Here is a 19,493-nt window from a genome sequence, read left to right on the forward strand (position 1 = left end):
GAGACGCAAGACGCTAGGGACAATCTATTGTCGCAGGATACTATTCGGTACCCGTATGATCGTTTGCATGCAAGAATACATGCGTGCATGGCCACCAGATTGGGAGGGGGGGGGAGGTGCTGGGGGGCAGGGGTGATATTCATGTAACGATGCTTGTATTTGGGCACTCTTTATTGTGAGATGTTTGTTTCATTTCGTCCGAATTTTGTTATCATATACTCATACAACGATTTCACATCAGTTGTCAATAAAATTTCCTTGCCCTTAAGAGTCTTGCATCTTTTCTCCGGCAGTGTAGAAGGCGTTTTGCCAGATGATCAGGAATCCAATTTTACGCGCAATATTTCGACAACTGCCCTCCCTGTCTTGACCTGGTCCAGCTTCTAATGAAGACGACTAGGTCACCCGCCGTAACATCGCGCATGAAACGTGACTCGTAAATCCGGCTCGCTGGCCAAAATTACACTTTCTCAATCAAAAACAACTGCTGAGTTGCTACGAAAGTATACATTGCAAGAAAGGAGGCTCGTCGTAAATTACGACTAAATCAACTGTAGTAGTTGATTATTATTGGTACCAGGAAGAAAGAGTATCAGACATGTAAATTCACATTGGTGAGTAAAAGCAGCAGAGGAGCACGAGGGTACACCTACTCTGTCTGTGAGGTGTCTACCCTGTCTAGCATAATTATCTCACGCCCCAGTTTTTTATTTTACTTTTTTTATTTTTTATGACCACTTAAAATCACGATACAACTTCATTATGCCCCCATTTCTAGAGTTTCCCCTGATTCGAATATTCCACACGGTCTCTATGGTGTTGCGTTTTCTCTTCTGCCTTGTTCTTCCGGTCTCGGAAGTTCTTCTTTCGTCTTGAAATCCTCCAAATCGCGTTCTGTCCCGAAACATGTCCCGTGCTAATTTGAGGTATTCCGGAAAGTTCGAACTGTACAGACGTTTTCCGATCTTTTTTAATCCACGTCGCGATGGTCTTCTCGTTCCAGAGGTAATCAGTATCTATGTGGATAGTTTATTTTTGTCCATTCTGTACAGGTGTCCAAGAAATATCAGCGCCCTTTTCCTCATGGCATGCGAGATGCTCGCCACATTCTAGCAGACTTCTATGTTGCTCCTAATTCCCAGTCTGACTCAGTCTACATTGCACTCATGATTTTTCCTAGGATTCTCCTTTCCAGTATCTCCAACATATCTGGCTTGTAGTTCATAGAGCCGCATTCATTGACGCATAGGAATTCTCGGTTGACCAGAATATTTTGGCGGTTTTGGAGCTGTACGAATTATTGTATTGAAAAAACAATCCGTTAGTGCATTTTTCGATGCCTATAAAGCTATCTTATGTAGCATTCATTACCTTTAACCCAAAAAATAGTTCTGTACACCGCCGGCCGTGGTGGCCGAACGGTTCTAGGCGCTTCAGTCCGGAACCGCGAGACTTCTACGGTCGCAGGTTTGAATCGTGCCTTGGGCATGGATGTGTGTGATGTCCTTAGGTTAGTTAGGTTTAAGTAGTTCTAAGTTCTAGGGGCCTGATTACCTCAGATGTTAAGTCCCATAGTGCTTACAGCCATTTGAACCAGTTCTGTACACCAGTATGAAGACAATGTGAACAAAAGCTATTACAGCTTATGCAGAACTTCTATTAACAAGATCAAGGAATATCTAAAATTAGAGTACACATTATTTGGACTGTTTTTTTTGTGGAATGAAACTGTTTCATACACTCAGACCACATGACAACAATACATTTCTAGCAGACTGAACATGTTTTACGTCTACAGTCTCCATCATGACACCTGTTGGCATTTGGACCGCTTGCCTAGGCTGGCCAGTGCGATCCAGCATCGAATTGTAATTTACAGCATATGGAATGATTGGCTCTTTTTTAAAGGCTTGATAATAACGTGCTTTTACTTGGAGGCAGACTTCTGCTCTTTCTTGTAATCTCTGCCTTCCCCTCATGCAGTAGCCCAGAGACCACACTACTTCCTGCCCACTCAACTTGCAGAGTACCGAGGTATTTACTACAGTTACATTTAGGATGCGGTAGAAAATTTTTTTGTGTACCACCTAAGGTTTCTAGTATCATTTCTGTAGACGATAACTAGAGAATCCATCCCGTCAATCTCTCCAATATGATTGTTCTAAATTCCATTACAGTAGTCTCTTTTAATCTCTGTGAACTTCTTTCCCTCTAGACCAAATCAATTAGCAATCCCTTCAGCTTCTAACCCAACATACGATAATAACAACAAAAACAAATGAATTGTCAATCCATCATGTGACAGTAGCGCATCGTTATTGCGAATAGTACCAATATACCACACATTTAGCTATTTCAGTCAAGCACAAAGGGAATGCTACTGAACTGATTGTCACCATAAATGTGTGACAAAGTCGGATCACGACTTCTCATGCTGCCCCACACTCTCAGACATTATTGCTCCTCTTCCGGCGCCTTGAAGCACTTTGAAGCGACAGATATAACTAGAAACTCTGGTTCGCACGCACAGTTTGTAGCATAATTTTTTCCGGCATCTTTGGCAGGTACTGCTTCAGTGATTATCTCCCTTTGAATAGAATCACCATCTCTCCAACACTGTTAAGTACTTCAAGTGCCTTGCGATAGTTAGGACACAGTGCTTCCATAATGGGCCGCAATCGGACAGCTGTGTCATTATTGTCCTGAGAATTTGTAAAAACAGTTCTTCGTATGTTTTGCAAGACATAGCATGTGCAATCAAGTTCTTACGTAAGCCAGTATTCTCAGACCAGTACTGTCGTACTCTCGGATACCACAACTATATCTTTACCAGTGCCATACCGAATATACCTTCAGTTTAGAAGCAGAGGTGGAGCAAGGCTCTTTTCCATTTCTCTCTCTCTCTCTCTCTCTATTCGTTTAGTCGGTTCCGACTCTTCGTGACCCCATGAACCAAATCACGCCACTTTTTCCTGTCTTGCACTTTCTCCCGTAGACCATCCAGGTTGGAACACATTGCTTCTGTGATGCCATCGATCCATCTCATCCTCTGACGTCCTCTTCTTCTAGTTCCTTCAATCTTCCCCAGCATTAATGTTTTTTCCAGCGAGGCATGCCTTCGCATTGTGTGTCCAAAGTAGGTCAGCTTTTGTTTTAACATTAGACCTTCCAGGGAGAAATCTGGTTTTATTTGCTCCAATATTGATCTGTTGGTTCTCTTTGCAGTCCATGGAACTCTAAGACGTTTCCTCCAACACCACAATTCGAAGGAGTCAATTCTTCGCCGTTCAGCCTTTCTAATGGTCCAGGTCTCACATCCATACATCACAACTGGAAAGACCATAGCCCTCACAATACGGATCTTTGTTGCTAGTGTTATATCTCTGGACCTTATAACCTTGTCAAGGTTTGACATCGCCTGCCTACCGAGCAACAAGCGTCTCCGGATTTCATGGCTGCAGTCGCCGTCAGCAGTTCTCTGGGAACCGAGATAACTGAATGTGGTCACTACCTCCATAGTTTCCCCTGCTATATCCCACGAATTGGTAGGTGTAGTTTCATAATTTTCGTTTTCTTCACATTCAGCATAAGACCGGCCTTTTCACTTTCGTCTTTCACCTTCAGTAAGAGTGTTCTCAATTCTTCTTCACTTTCTGCCAACAGGATCGTATCATCCGCGTACCTGAGGTTGTTTACATTTATTCCAGCTATTTTAATTCCTGTTTCTCCTTCATCTAGCCTCGCATTCCTCATAACATGTTCTGCATACAGATTGAATAAGTACGGTGATAGTCTGCAGCCTTGCCGGACTCCTTTCTGAATCTTTATCCATTTCGTTGTTCCATACATAGTTCTCACCGTGTCTTCTTGGTCAAGGTATAAACTCCGTATCAGATGAATGAGGTGATCTGGTACACCCATGTTTTTCAGTACGTTCCATAATTTGTTGTGATCGACGCAGTCAAAGGCTTTTCCATTTAGGTGTCCATAATAAGTTGACCTGCTGAGCTATTTCAATTACGTGGATCTCTAGAAACAAATCCATAACAAAAAAGGGGATTTTCTCCAGAAACCCACCCCTTAGTTTTTTCAGTAAATAACGTCACAATAAATAAGTTTTCTAATTCACTGAACCAAATCACATTTCGTTGAGTAGATTTTGCTAGTATTCCTGGCTCAGAATAATTTATTCGAATTTCAGTTTCAACCTCAGTGTTATTTGTTGCGCTTCTGTTATTGTTTTCTCGCTATCGGTATCAGTTGTTCCTGAAGACATTATGAGAGCGTGCTGAAGAACGATGCTTGACAATTTTTTATGTGGAAACTCTTAGATTTTTTAAATAAAACAAATGTGTTAACAATCCACATCTTTATTCTTCATGTCCACGTATTTCTCAACATAATCACCCGGGCGAAGAACGCGATTCTCCCAATGGAGACCATTTTGTTGATACTGTCACTGTAGAATGTTTGACTTTGTTGACAGAGACACAATCTTACCTCTTCTTGCACCGCTTCATCACTATCAAAGTGAAGTCCCCGAATGGGTTCTTTCAGTTTTGGAAACTGATGAAAATCGTCTGGGACGAAGTTCGCTCGTGCAGGACTCGTGTGTGATCTGACATTGTCATGGTGAAGGAGAGAGTACTCCATGTATGGATGAACTCTTCGTATTCGAAACTCGATTATAGCACGCCGTTTCTCACGCACCCTCATAGTTACGTCACATACCGCCGTATTATACCCTACAATTCGGAGCCATCTAGCGGAAGAGGACTGCAGATAGGCATGAAGAATAAAGAAGTAGAGCGTTAATAACGTTTGCGTTATTTAAAAAAAACTTTAAAAGTGTTCAAATAGATTCGACAGCATTACTTTTCAGCTGGCCCTCGTACACATATCAGTGATGGGGTCCATTTGAAAATACAGGTCATCATCAATTGCCAGCGTCGTCCAAGACATTTACTGACTCAGGCTCTAAACCTTTAAAGTCCCAGCATCGCTAATAAACTGGCGGTATGTCATTCTTCGTTTCTTACTGAGGCGACTTCCGCTGTCCTCTAACAGCTGATGAATGCAACCCGCTAATTATCCTAAATGAATTATATAACGCTACTTATTTATGGAAAATAACTACGCAGAAATTATATATTATGTATCGACATAAAATTAGTTTTTTGAGTTTTGACTAAAACCCTTGGCTGCATTTAGTAAATTTGAGAAATGATTACACGACTGAGTCCTGCATATAATAAAATACTATATTATAAAAGCGTAAAGAGAAAGAATATCTTAATTTGATATGAACTGAAGACAGCAGCGGAAATTTAAAGTCCTCATATTGTTAGTAGCCTGTTTATATGTTTGTATGTTGGCAGCGCGATAGACTGCATTAATAACTGTGCGCCCTCTGTAAGAGACTCTGTGTGGCTGGTCGGACTCGCAGTTGGTAGTGAATAGGCAGCAGTGATGGAAGTCAGGAGTGAATTGCCGGCAGTGATGGAGGTTGGATGTTGATAGATAGCAGTGATAGAGGTTAGAGGTCTGAAGTGTAAGCGCAAGTGGACGTTCTGGACGTGTGTCCGTCATGGAGATGTAATATTGTTGATGATTATATATTTTTTGATCTTTATGTCACATTATTAAGGTAAAATTTGCTAAATACATTGTTTGCTCTGCAACAAAATCTTTCCTTTGCTAACCACATGCCTATTAGTAGTTAGAGCCTACACTAGTTAGAATCTTTTATTTAGCTGGCTGTATTGGTGCTTGTTGTATCGCTGTAGTTCGTGTAATGAAGAATTTTTCTGAAGTAAGTATCTTATGAAATGTGTAGGTTATTGTTAGGATTTCTTCTAATTCAGGGCCATTCTTTTTTTGTTAAATATTTGAGCGGTCAGATTGCGTTTGAGTTGTATTTGTCAGGAATATTTTGTAGGTCAGATATGAAATGGTAAAGACAAGCAAAGAGACAGTACTTCAGTTTCACTCAGCAGTTTCAGAATTAAATTCTTCTTAGTGATTTCTGTTTAAGTAAAAAACCTATTTAAAAATGAAGTTTCAATATGAAGACACGAGTGAATATTACGAAAATTCATATTCATACGATTCACATTCTGCAAACTTTATCAAATGATCCATAGTAAGGATCGCAACGCATAACTAACTGAAAATTGCAGTAATTTTCCCACAAATCGTGGCTACAGTAACAAGGGAAATTCCTCATTGCACCCGCCTCAGATTTAGTGATAAGAGGGCACAGGGGACAGCCCGTCAAAATCTGAAGACAGATCAAGGATGAGAACAGGAAGAAGGTGTACTCAACTGTGAAAAAACAAGCAAAATAGAAACAATGTGAGGTCCAACGAGAAGAAGTGCAATATAGTGCAAGCTGGAAGGGCAATGGTGTCATGGTTAAGAGGTCACGGTGTTGGACTGCCAAACGGGCGAACAGTGTTCAAACCACGATGGCGCTACTTTTTTTCCCGCTGTACGCTGTACTCAAATTTGTGTCTGTGGTGTAACGTTCGTCTGCAACAGTGAGGTGTAAGGAAGGAATCTAAATGAGGCTGATTCTGCACGATTACTCTATTAGCAGCCTAAAGGAAGTGGCTTTCGAATGGCAACCACAAACGTTTGATGATAAGACGGCAGGTCAACCGAATCCTCCACCGAAAAACACGCCTGGTGTTTCACACATGGCATTATTGACAGTACGTGTGTCATACAATAGGAATCCCTTACCGAAGCACCTAATTTGTACGCCTGGTAAGTGAGTGACATATGGCACCTTGGCCGATTTAGGTGTTCGTATGAATGTGAATGTGATCACTCGCAAGGAAATGACGAAAACGTATTAGTTTGTCACATAAGCTACAGCAAATGAACGCGGCAGTTTCGCACTCACACAGTTTCTCTGTGTTCTGTCAAAACATATGTTTTTAACGTTTTTGAAGTTGTGTTTCGCTTAGGAAGTTTTGACTCTTTAATTCCTTTACTGTAACATAGTTCATCAATTTGTTGTTCTCATTTCTGTGAGACGTCTATTGGTATCTCGCCTGCTCTCACTATTCATCACGTTTACTTGCGACGGTAACGTATTCTTACCACACGAGTCATGTTGTATAACCAATGCGAAGTATGACAACTGCCAAGATTTCAGAAAGAGAACAAACATTTCAGTGACAGGACGGATAGTTCATAATGATGTTAAAAAAAAGTAAAAATAAATGGCGTGATGGAGTTTTGAGGCCGGCCGCGGTGGTCTCGCGGTTAAGGCGCTCAGTCCGGAACCGCGCGACTGCTACGGTCGCAGGTTCGAATCCTGCCTCGGGCATGGATGTGTGTGATGTCCTTAGGTTAGTTAGGTTTAAGTAGTTCTAATTTCTAGGGGACTGATGACCACAGATGTTAAGTTCCATAGTGCTCAGAGCCATTTGGAGTTTTGAACACCGTGTCCACTAAACCACGACGTAGAGCCAATCCGTTTTTGCTCAATATTATAATTGTTTAGTTTGGACCGTTCACTGTTTCTATTTTGCTTTTTTTTTACAGTTCAGTACATCTTCTTGCTGTTTTCATGCTCGATCTGTGTTTAGTTTTTGACGGGTTATGCACCGGTGCATCTTACCACTAACTCTGAGGGGGGTTCAATGGGGAATTTCCCTTGTAAGACTGCAGCGACAAAACTAAGCTTCCCGCGTGGCAAACAACTTATACGGCCATCCTGCAGGCAGTCTTGAAACTATTATTTGTCTTCATTTAAGGTATCTGCACTTTTACAGTCACATCGGATTCCAAAGACAGAGAAAATTATGTGCAGTCATTTGAGGACACGACGTATTTACTCAAGGGAGCTGACATGAAAATGTTGGGCTTCTAGTACTTAAACACAAGTTCCACAAGCATTGTGTCAGCGAACAACGATAGGTAATACAAAGAGGGAATTTGTCTCTGCAGTAAAACACACGGAACGTAGACGAAAGTGACATTATCTACTGCCAAACACATCATGAAGTAGTACAATAAAGGTACTTAGGATATTACCGTTGTCATCTATGCTATTCACCTAATATCTTTATTGTGCCAGATTATTTGTTTTTACGTAAACGCGAGTAAGGGAGATGTTATTCTCGCTACTTTTACCGAGCATATTTATATACTTTTTCGCTTGTTTACGCTTATAGTGATGATTAAGATTACTACAAATTATCTTTTCCTTGTAATTTCAATGTCCGAATTGGGTTGTTTTGTAATCACTTTCAAGAATTGACCGCAATGAGTCCTACTTTTCCATTTTCTACCAATGTTAATTCTTCTTTTTTCACATTTTTATGGGATTCGTTTATTTAACGTTTATGGAGCATCGCTTTCTAGCTATGTAGACGATTGTTACAGTGTTAGTGCATTTTTATTGTGAATTTCTGTTTCAAAGAAATACTATTGTGGGTTTAACATTGGATGACTGTTTCTTTAAATTTCATCTCACATCATACAATATAACTTCATATTTCTTCATAGCGAATGCAGTGACACTCAGGATGGCCCAGAATGTATCTTTCTCCGTATCTTTTGTGTCGTTCGTGTGTGCATATACGCCAATAATCACAACTTCCCTAGCAAATAATGTCATTTCAACAGTTATAATACGTTGATTGATGAACGTCCAATGTTTTTTATTTCAGTCTTTGATCACAATATGAATTCTTTAGACGACGACCGGTTTCAGTCCGTAAAGACCATCCTCAGATCTATAATATACAAAGATATACACCTAGTGAGCAGTGTGTCTTTCAACATAATACAGCAATACGTATCACAATATACTATCATACAACCAGGGAAATGTACAGAAAATACGGTGAAACGTACCGTATTTTACACCATGTTCTAAAGTGATTAAGGCCATAACGGCAACGTCAAAACATGTAAATATAATCAGCATAGCATCGTCATATTGATCTAAAATAAGGTGTAGAATAGGCCGCAACATCTACACAGTCATTATTGCAACTGGCTACTGAAGTACAGTAGCTTCCAGAAATCTGTTTGCCTGCATCATCCCTAGACGTCGCTACTGTCAGCTTAGATGTAGTCATCATTTAGCATAAAACATAATCTGATAAAAACACATTATGTAAAATACATGTAGTAGACTTTTAAAATTGATAACTATCACAGAAACTAAATTGTGAAACATTAAAAGACGAATACAGTTACCCATATAAAATTATTAAAAGGAAATACATGAATATAATAGGACCGATCCTTTTTATTGTGAATTTACGATCAACAATTAATATACGTGTTACATTGCCTGTAGCAACGCCTATGAAAGATAAAATGTCTATATGACAGCTGAAAAAGGACGTAGCAATGATCAGCGCCCTCTGTTGGAACGGCCGCCAGGATGTTATTTAGGCGTACACCGATCTTAAGAACTTAACCACTAGAGGGCTTTACATACAACGTGATATATCTCCCACAGGAAACTTTGAAACAACATATTAACAGTCAATAAATAAAATTATATATTCTGGTTATACATTCAATGAGTAGGTAGGATATAATCAGTTACAGGATTAGTACGATTAATGTATGGAAGTAAGGCAAATGCCTACTGTTCTCGACATAAATCATCAAGTAAGGCTAGATATAAATTCGCGAGGCATTAGATGGTTATCGTAGTACGTTATCAAACAAAGCAAAGTAGGTGTTGGGCGCAAAATCGCTTTGTCCATTGAGCACGCTAGTGGGCTCATGCTTTTTCACTTTGTAAATCTCGAAATCCTCCAACAAGTCAAGAGCGCGATCCTTCTCTGCCCTGTGTAAAATATGCATACAACTCTCGATATTGCCTAGGGTGTGGCCGGTTTCTGCCAAATGCATTCCTAATGCAGTTTTGTTATGTGCCTGTAAATGCTCCATGAATCTAATTTTAAAAGAACGGCCAGTATGACCGATGTATAATTTGTCACAACTACTACAAACGGTCTTGTAAACCCCAGAACCGTCAAATTTATCAGAATCTTTACTCAAACTATGTTTCACACGGAGTTTCAGAGTGTTGTTAACTTGAAAACCACACCTAACCTTAGATTGATTCAAACACTTTCCTATTTGTTGGGACATTTTTCCGTAAAATTTCACTGGAATAGTTTTCAGGTTATCTTTATTTCTTCTTTTTTCTAGATGATTGTGGGTCTGCCTACTATTTGCTTTCTGTTTTTTTATCCTATTGTATGGGCGCATAACATCTTTGGGTGAGAAACGGTTGGCTACTGCAATTTGCATTAATATGCCAGTTGCAATAATGACTGTGTGGATGATGAAGCCTATTCTACACCTTGTTTTAAATCAATATGACGATGCTATGCTGATTACATTTATATGTTTTGAAGATGCCATTATGGCCTTATCACTTTAGAACATGGTGTAAAAAAGGTACGTTTTACCGTATTTTCTGTACATCTCCCTGGCTGTATGGTAGTATATTGTGATACGTATTGCTGTATTATGTTGAAAGACACATTGCTCACAAGGTGTATATATTTGTATATTATAGATATGAGGATGGTCATTACGGACTGAAACCGGTCATCGTCTAAAGAATTCATATTGTGATCAAAGACTGGAATAAAAAACATTTGACAGTATTGGATCACTGTTTGTATACGCGACCATATCGCTGTTGGAGATGAATGTCCAATTTGTGATTCTTTCTTTCCATGATTTCTTTATCATAATGGAGACTCCTGCTTCGGCTCTTACTGCTTTTGATACCCCACTCCAGTTATGTACATAATTATCCAGTTCTTCTTCTCCTTGGCCTTTCTTCTTTGTTTCAGAGAGTACGACAACATCCATGTTGAACATGTCAAGTTCTGCTGGTAGTAAATTTATATTAGTGGACATATCTTGCACATTCAAGCATCCAAACATCATTTTCCGTTTCTCATCACCAGTTCCTCGTCCAAAGTACCAATTTTTCCGAGGCATATTACTAGGTTTTTTAGCATTTTAATATTTTTATGCGAGCTAGGACCTGGCCCACTGCACAACCCCCAACCCGGAGGACCAGGTAATTTTTACTCAAGGTTTTCTTTCTTTAGCCTTTGATAAGCCAATATCATACTACAAGGCAGCCGTTGCTAGTTTTGGTCCACCCCGGGTATATTATTTCCCCGACACCCACCATATCTGGTGATCATTCCCCTATCCGCCACCTGGGGAGGCGCCCAAAGGAAGACCAGCAAACTCCACACAGATCACAGGACAGAAAAGCAACTATAGTCGCTTACTAGCGGAAAAGCATCAGGCCCACATGAGATACCTTTAATATTCTACACAGATTATGCGAAATAACTTGCTGGCCTTCTAGCAGCAGTTTATCGTAGATAGCTGAAGCAACGAAGGGTACTTAGTGACTGGAAAAAAGCGCAAGTCATTCCCATTTTCAAGAGGCATCGTAGGACGGATGTACATAAACAGGTACATGTCACTGATGTCAGTCTGTTGTAGAATTATGGAACATGTTTTATACTCGGCATTACGGCGTTTTTTCAAGAATGAAAATCTTTTCTATAAAAATCATCATGGACTCCGTAAACATTTCTTCCGAATCTCAGTTCGTTCTTTTCCTCCATGAGATCCGTGGCGCTGAGGTTGATGCCGTGTTCATTGATTCAAGGAATGCATTTGCCACCGTCCGCACAGCCGATTAGCGAAAAAAAAGAAAAAAAACCGGCTTTACCGGGTTTCTATAAAAATCATCATGGACTCCGTAAACATTTCTTCCGAATCTCAGTTCGTTCTTTTCCTCCATGAGATCCGTGGCGCTGAGGTTGATGCCGTGTTCATTGATTCAAGGAATGCATTTGCCACCGTCCGCACAGCCGATTAGCGAAAAAAAAAGAAAAAAAACCGGCTTTACCGGGTTTCTATAAAAATCATCATGGACTCCGTAAACATTTCTTCCGAATCTCAGTTCGTTCTTTTCCTCCATGAGATCCGTGGCGCTGAGGTTGATGCCGTGTTCATTGATTCAAGGAATGCATTTGCCACCGTCCGCACAGCCGATTAGCGAAAAAAAAAGAAAAAAAACCGGCTTTACCGGGTTTCTATAAAAATCATCATGGACTCTGTAAACATTTCTTCCGAATCTCAGTTCGTTCTTTTCCTCCATGAGATCTGTGGCGCTGAGGTTGATGCCGTGTTCATTGATTCAAGGAATGCATTTGCCACCGTCCGCACAGCCGGTTAGCGAAAAAAAAAGAAAAAAACCGGCTTTACCGGGTTTCTATAAAAATCATCATGGACTCCGTAAACATTTCTTCCGAATCTCAGTTCGTTCTTTTCCTCCATGAGATCCGTGGCGCTGAGGTTGATGCCGTGTTCATTGATTCAAGGAATGCATTTGCCACCGTCCGCACAGCCGATTAGCGAAAAAAAAAGAAAAAAAACCGGCTTTACCGGGTTTCTATAAAAATCATCATGGACTCCGTAAACATTTCTTCCGAATCTCAGTTCGTTCTTTTCCTCCATGAGATCCGTGGCGCTGAGGTTGATGCCGTGTTCATTGATTCAAGGAATGCATTTGCCACCGTCCGCACAGCCGATTAGCGAAAAAAAAGAAAAAAAACCGGCTTTACCGGGTTTGTATAAAAATCATCATGGACTCCGTAAACATTTCTTCCGAATCTCAGTTCGTTCTTTTCCTCCATGAGATCTGTGGCGCTGAGGTTGATGCCGTGTTCATTGATTCAAGGAATGCATTTGCCACCGTCCGCACAGCCGATTAGCGAAAAAAAAAGAAAAATAACCGGCTTTACCGGGTTTCTATAAAAATCATCATGGACTCCGTAAACATTTCTTCCGAATCTCAGTTCGTTCTTTTCCTCCATGAGATCCGTGGCGCTGAGGTTGATGCCGTGTTCATTGATTCAAGGAATGCATTTGCCACCGTCCGCACAGCCGATTAGCGAAAAAAAAAAGAAAAAAAACCGGCTTTACCGGGTTTCTATAAAAATCATCATGGACTCCGTAAACATTTCTTCCGAATCTCAGTTCGTTCTTTTCCTCCATGAGTTCCGTGGCGCTGAGGTTGATGCCGTGTTCATTGATTCAAGGAATGCATTTGCCACCGTCCGCACAGCCGATTAGCGAAAAAAAAAGAAAAAAAACCGGCTTTACCGGGTTTCTATAAAAATCATCATGGACTCCGTAAACATTTCTTCCGAATCTCAGTTCGTTCTTTTCCTCCATGAGATCCGTGGCGCTGAGGTTGATGCCGTGTTCATTGATTCAAGGAATGCATTTGCCACCGTCCGCACAGCCGATTAGCGAAAAAAAAAGAAAAAAAACCGGATTTACCGGGTTTCTATAAAAATCATCATGGACTCCGTAAACATTTCTTCCGAATCTCAGTTCGTTATTTTCCTCCATGAGATCCGTGGCGCTGAGGTTGATGCCGTGTTCATTGATTCAAGGAATGCATTTACCACCGTCCGCACAGCCGATTAGCGAAAAAAAGAAAAAAAACCGGCTTTACCGGGTTTCTATAAAAATCATCATGGATTCCGTAAACATTTCTTCCGAATCTCAGTTCGTTCTTTTCCTCCATGAGATCTGTGGCGCTGAGGTTGATGCCGTGTTCATTCATTCAAGGAATGCATTTGCCACCGTCCGCACAGCCGATTAGCGAAAAAAAAAGAAAAAAAACCGGCTTTACCGGGTTTCTATAAAAATCATCATGGACTCCGTAAACATTTCTTCCGAATCTCAGTTCGTTCTTTTCCTCCATGAGATCCGTGGCGCTGAGGTTGATGCCGTGTTCATTGATTCAAGGAATGCATTTGCCACCGTCCGCACAGCCGATTAGCGAAAAAAAAAGAAAAAAAACCGGCTTTACCGGGTTTCTATAAAAATCATCATGGACTCCGTAAACATTTCTTCCGAATCTCAGTTCGTTCTTTTCCTCCATGAGATCCGTGGCGCTGAGGTTGATGCCGTGTTCATTGATTCAAGGAATGCATTTGCCACCGTCCGCACAGCCGGTTAGCGAAAAAAAAGAAAAAAAACCGGCTTTACCGAGTATCGGGCCAGATTTGCGACTCGATTCAACACTTTCCTACAGACAGGACTTAACACTTCGCTCTCAACGGAACAAAATCAACAGGTGTCAGGTGATTTCCAGATAACCACAAGGAAGTGTGATAGGACAGTTACTGTTTTCAATGTATATACACTCCTGGAAATGGAAAAAAGAACACATTGACACCGGTGTGTCAGACCCACCATACTTGCTCCGGACACTGCGAGAGGGCTGTACAAGCAATGATCACACGCACGGCACAGCGGACATACCAGGACCCGCGGTGTTGGCCGTCGAATGGCGCTAGCTGCGCAGCATTTGTGCACCGCCGCCGTCAGTGTCAGCCAGTTTGCCGTGGCATACGGAGCTCCATCGCAGTCTTTAACACTGGTAGCATGCCGCGACAGCGTGGACGTGAACCGTATGTGCAGTTGACGGACTTTGAGCGAGGGCGTATAGTGGGCATGCGGGAGGCCGGGTGGACGTACCGCCGAATTGCTCAACACGTGGGGCGTGAGGTCTCCACAGTACATCGATGTTGTCGCCAGTGGTCGGCGGAAGGTGCACGTGCCCGTCGACCTGGGACCGGACCGCAGCGACGCACGGATGCACGCCAAGACCGTAGGATCCTACGCAGTGCCGTAGGGGACCGCACCGCCACTTCCCAGCAAATTAGGGACACTGTTGCTCCTGGGGTATCGGCGAGGACCATTCGCAACCGTCTCCATGAAGCTGGGCTACGGTCCCGCACACCGTTAGGCCGTCTTCCGCTCACGCCCCAACATCGTGCAGCCCGCCTCCAGTGGTGTCGCGACAGGCGTGAATGGAGGGACGAATGGAGACGTGTCGTCTTCAGCGATGAGAGTCGCTTCTGCCTTGGTGCCAATGATGGTCGTATGCGTGTTTGGCGCCGTGCAGGTGAGCGCCACAATCAGGACTGCATACGACCGAGGCACACAGGGCCAACACCCGGCATCATGGTGTGGGGAGCGATCTCCTACACTGGCCGTACACCACTGGTGATCGTCGAGGGGACACTGAATAGTGCACGGTACATCCAAACCGTCATCGAACCCATCGTTCTACCATTCCTAGACCGGCAAGGGAACTTGCTTTTCCAACAGGACAATGCACGTCCGCATGTATCCCGTGCCACCCAACGTGCTCTAGAAGGTGTAAGTCAACTACCCTGGCCAGCAAGATCTCCGGATCTGTCCCCCATTGAGCATGTTTGGGACTGGATGAAGCGTCGTCTCACGCGGTCTGCACGTCCAGCACGAACGCTGGTCCAACTGAGGCGCCAGGTGGAAATGGCATGGCAAGCCGTTCCACAGGACTACATCCAGCATCTCTACGATCGTCTCCATGGGAGAATAGCAGCCTGCATTGCTGCGAAAGGTGGATATACACTGTACTAGTGCGGACATTGTGCATGCTCTGTTGCCTGTGTCTATGTGCCTGTGGTTCTGTCAGTGTGTTCATGTGATGTATCTGACCCCAGGAATGTGTCAATAAAGTTTCCCCTTCCTGGGACAATGAATTCACGGTGTTCTTATTTCAATTTCCAGGAGTGTAAAAAATGTATCAAAAAGCTTCGGAAGGTATATAAGCCTGTTCGCAGATGTTGCGATTGTCTAATGCCAGAAGACGGATCGATTTTCTGAACGATCTACTGAGGATTAATGAATGCTGCCTGCTTTGGCAGCTGACCCTGAACGTAAATAAATGTATGATATTGCTCACACATAGAAAAAGAACTCCATTACTGCACAACTACACTATTGATAAAAAATTGGTGGCAATAGTATTTACGGCATAATATCTAGGAGTAACTAGCCAGAGTTACCTCACGTGCATTGACCACATCAAATAAAACAGTTGCCAGATTGACATTTATAGGAAGAATCTCAGGGAAAAGTAACTCATGAAGGAGTGGCTTATAGGGCGCTTCAAATGGTTCAAATGGCTCTGAGCACTATGGGACTTAACTTCTATGGTCATCAGTCACCTAGAACTTGGAACTACGTAAACCTAGCTAACCTAAGGACATCACACACATCCATGCCCGTGGCAGGATTCGAACCTGCGACCGTAGCAGTCCCGCTGTTCCAGACTGCGCGCCTAGAACCACTAGACCACCGCGGCCGGCATTATAGGGCGCTTGCTCGACGGATTTTTTAGTGTTGATGGTGTTGAGACAGCAATCAGCCACAAATTTATTTTTAGTTCCTTTATTGAAAAGGTACCGTTACCAGTTTCGAATCATTACGATTCATCATCAGACGGTTTTCATGCTTTCATTAGAGCATGTGGTGCGTCTTTTACAGATTAATTGTCCTAAAATATAAATAATACATAATTATAAGCACACCACACAGGTGATAGCGTAACAGATTTGCATTGGATGTATTTATATTTTAGGACAATTAATCTGTAAAAAAACGCACCACATGATCTAATGAAAGCACGAAAACCGTTTGAAGATGGATCGTAATGATTCGAAACCGGTAACGGTACCTTCCGAATGAAGGTTCAAAATGGTTTAAATGGCTCTGAGCACTATGGGACTTAACATCTGAGGTCATCAGTCCCCTAGAACTTGGAACTACGTAAACCTAGCTAACCTAAGGACATCACACACATCCATGCCCGAGGCAGGATTCGAACCTGCGACCGCTAGGCCACCACGGCCGGCTTGAATGAAGGAACTGAAAATAAATTTGTGGCTGGTTGCTGTCTCAGCACCATCAACATTCGTCTTCAAATAACAGCCACGGTCTCCAACCATGTCATCATATGACAGAATTGCATTTTTTGAGTGTTGCCGCCCGAGTGGCCGAGCGGTTCTAGGCGCTACAGTCTGGAGCCGCGCGACCGCTACGGTCGCAGGTTCGAGTCCTGCCTCGGGCGTGGGTGTGTGTGATGTCCTTAGGTTAGTTAGGTTTAAGTAGCTCTAATCTTTAAGGGACTGATGACCTCAGAAGTTAAGTCCCATAGTGCTCAGAGCCATTTGAACCATTTTTTGAGTGTTGTTCGTCAATTTGGGACCAAAACCAGGTAGAACCGACAGAAAAAATAGAGAAGAAACAAGGAAGAGAGGCGCGCTTCGCTACAAGATCGTTCAGTTCGCGGGAGAGAGTTACCGAGATCCTCGACAAATTCCAGTGGCAGACTCTATAAGAGATGCGTTGCGCGTCACAGAATGGTTTCCTACTGAAATTTCGAGTGAGTACTTTCTAGTAAGATACGGACAACATATTATTTACTCCCACATATACTGACCGGTATCGGCAGATTAATAGGACATTACAGTGCCTATGTTATTCTGATTACGATGCAAAGTTCCGGGTTCGAGTCCCGGCCCAGCATACATTTTCATCGTCGTCATTCCGTTCTACAGCTGATAGCTGATGGTAGTCTTTATTCGCGACTGCGAATTCATTTGATGTGTTTCGTAATGGCTGTGGTCGCCGTAGTGCCTGTTCCTTTGGACGCGCATGCATGTCTGAAGGAACTTTGCTTCGTAATCAGAATAAGACAGGCACTGCAATATCGTATTTATGAAACTTCCTGGCAGATTAAAACTGTGTGCCGGACTGAGACTCGAACTCGGGGCCTTTGCCTTTCGCGGGCAAGTGCTCTACGAACTGAGCTACCCAAGCACGACTCACGCCCCGTCCTCACAGCTTTACTGCTGCCAGTATCTCGTCTCCTACCTTCCAAACTTTACAGAAGCTCTCCTGCGAACCTTGCAGAACTAGCACTCCTGAAAGAAAGGATATTGTGGAGACATGGCTTAGCCATAGCCTGGGGGATGTTTCCAGAAGTAAAGCTGTGAGGACGGGTCGTGAGTCGTGCTTGGGTAGCTCAGTTGGTAGAGCACTTGCCCGCGAAAGGCAAAGGTCCCGAGTTCGAGTCTCGGTCCGGCACACACTTTTAATCTCCCAGGAAGTTTCGTATCAGCGCACACTCCGCTGCAGAATGAAACCTCATTCTGGAATATCGTATTTATTTGCCGATACAGAGCAAGCGACTTTCGAGTACAGCGTCTGATGTGTACGGCAATATAAATAATGGATGTGCGAGCTCAGGTCGTAGGCGGATGATTGACGCCAACGGAAGTTTTGGGTCCCGCCGTGAGCCGCGCACGGATAGCCAAGTGCCTGTTGCCATTTTTGCCGGCACGTTAGCTCAGCGTGCTCGGTCAGAGGACTGGTTGCCCTCTGTAATACTAATAAAAAAAACTGAGTAAAGGAATCAACGATCAATTTGAATGGATGTCATGTGACGTACGCCCAGACCAAGCACAACGAACAACAGCGAACAAAATGAAGATAAGTAAAAAATAAAAAAAAAATGGTAATACGACCGCTCGCGTGAAGCGGAAGTCCGGGTTCGAGCCCCAGTCGGGCACAAATTTTCATTGTTGTCATTCCACTCTACAGCTCATGGTAAAACTTCGTCGCAACTGCGAATTTATTTGAAATGTCAACAGATCGTGGTTTTGCGGCTAGCGTTGCTGCCTCTCGATCGCGGAGCTCTGGGTCCGATTCGCCGCCACGTCGCGGATTTTCTCCTCTCGGGACGGGTTGTGGGTGTTGTCCTCGTCATCATTTCATCATCATCACGCAAGTCGCTGAAGTGGCGTCACATAAAAAGTCTCGAACATCCCAACTGGGACTCCAGGCCAACGAATCCATGCCCAAATTTCAAAGCAATAAATCCTGATTTTGCTTTAACTGATTTAGGATAATCAATGGAGACATAGTACTGTATGACCTTCTCGGTGGGAATCCACTACATAAACCGATGTGAAACCTCAAAAAAAAAAAAAAAAAAGTAGTTCAAATGGCTCTAAGCACTATAGGACTCAACATCTGAGGTCATCAGTTCCCTAAACTTCGAACTATTTAAACCTAACTAACCTAAGGACAACACACACACATCCATGCCCGAGGCAGGATTCGAAGCTGCGATCGTAGAGGTCACGCGGTTCCAGACTGAAGCGCCTAGAACCGCACGGCCACACCGGCCGGCAATCCAGTAGACAATGTTGTCTGGGGTAATTCCGGGGTAGACCCGTTAACATAAAGAAATAATCGTCGTCAACCCTGAAGAAGCTGATCTCGGCAGCTCCCTTGATATTATTAAACCAACCAACCAACATTTGCTGCACAAGTAAGTTAATGAAAGTATCTTCCGCCACCAAGATTAACACCAACCGGCTCTGGGTCGAGTACTACCACACTAGGACAAGGTACTTACCTTCAATTTTGCAGTCCGAGCTGTCGCTGGTAATTGCTATTACCCATGTGCACTCAAAGGCAACGACCTTGCCGCAGTGGATACACCGGTTCCCGTGAGATCACCGAAGTTAAGCGCTGCCGGGCGCGGTCGGCAC

At 43.0% G+C, this 19,493-nt stretch overlaps 1 protein-coding gene across 1 annotated transcript in view; it reads right to left on the minus strand.

The window, feature by feature from the left end:
- The window catches only part of LOC126235484 (uncharacterized transporter slc-17.2-like), a 353,312-nt gene that overhangs the window by 117,954 nt on the left and 215,865 nt on the right, over nt 1-19,493 (minus strand). The gene's annotated exons all lie outside the window — the stretch shown is intronic.

Source organism: Schistocerca nitens, chromosome 2 (assembly GCF_023898315.1).
Source record: "Schistocerca nitens isolate TAMUIC-IGC-003100 chromosome 2, iqSchNite1.1, whole genome shotgun sequence".
NCBI lineage: Eukaryota > Metazoa > Arthropoda > Insecta > Orthoptera > Acrididae > Schistocerca > Schistocerca nitens.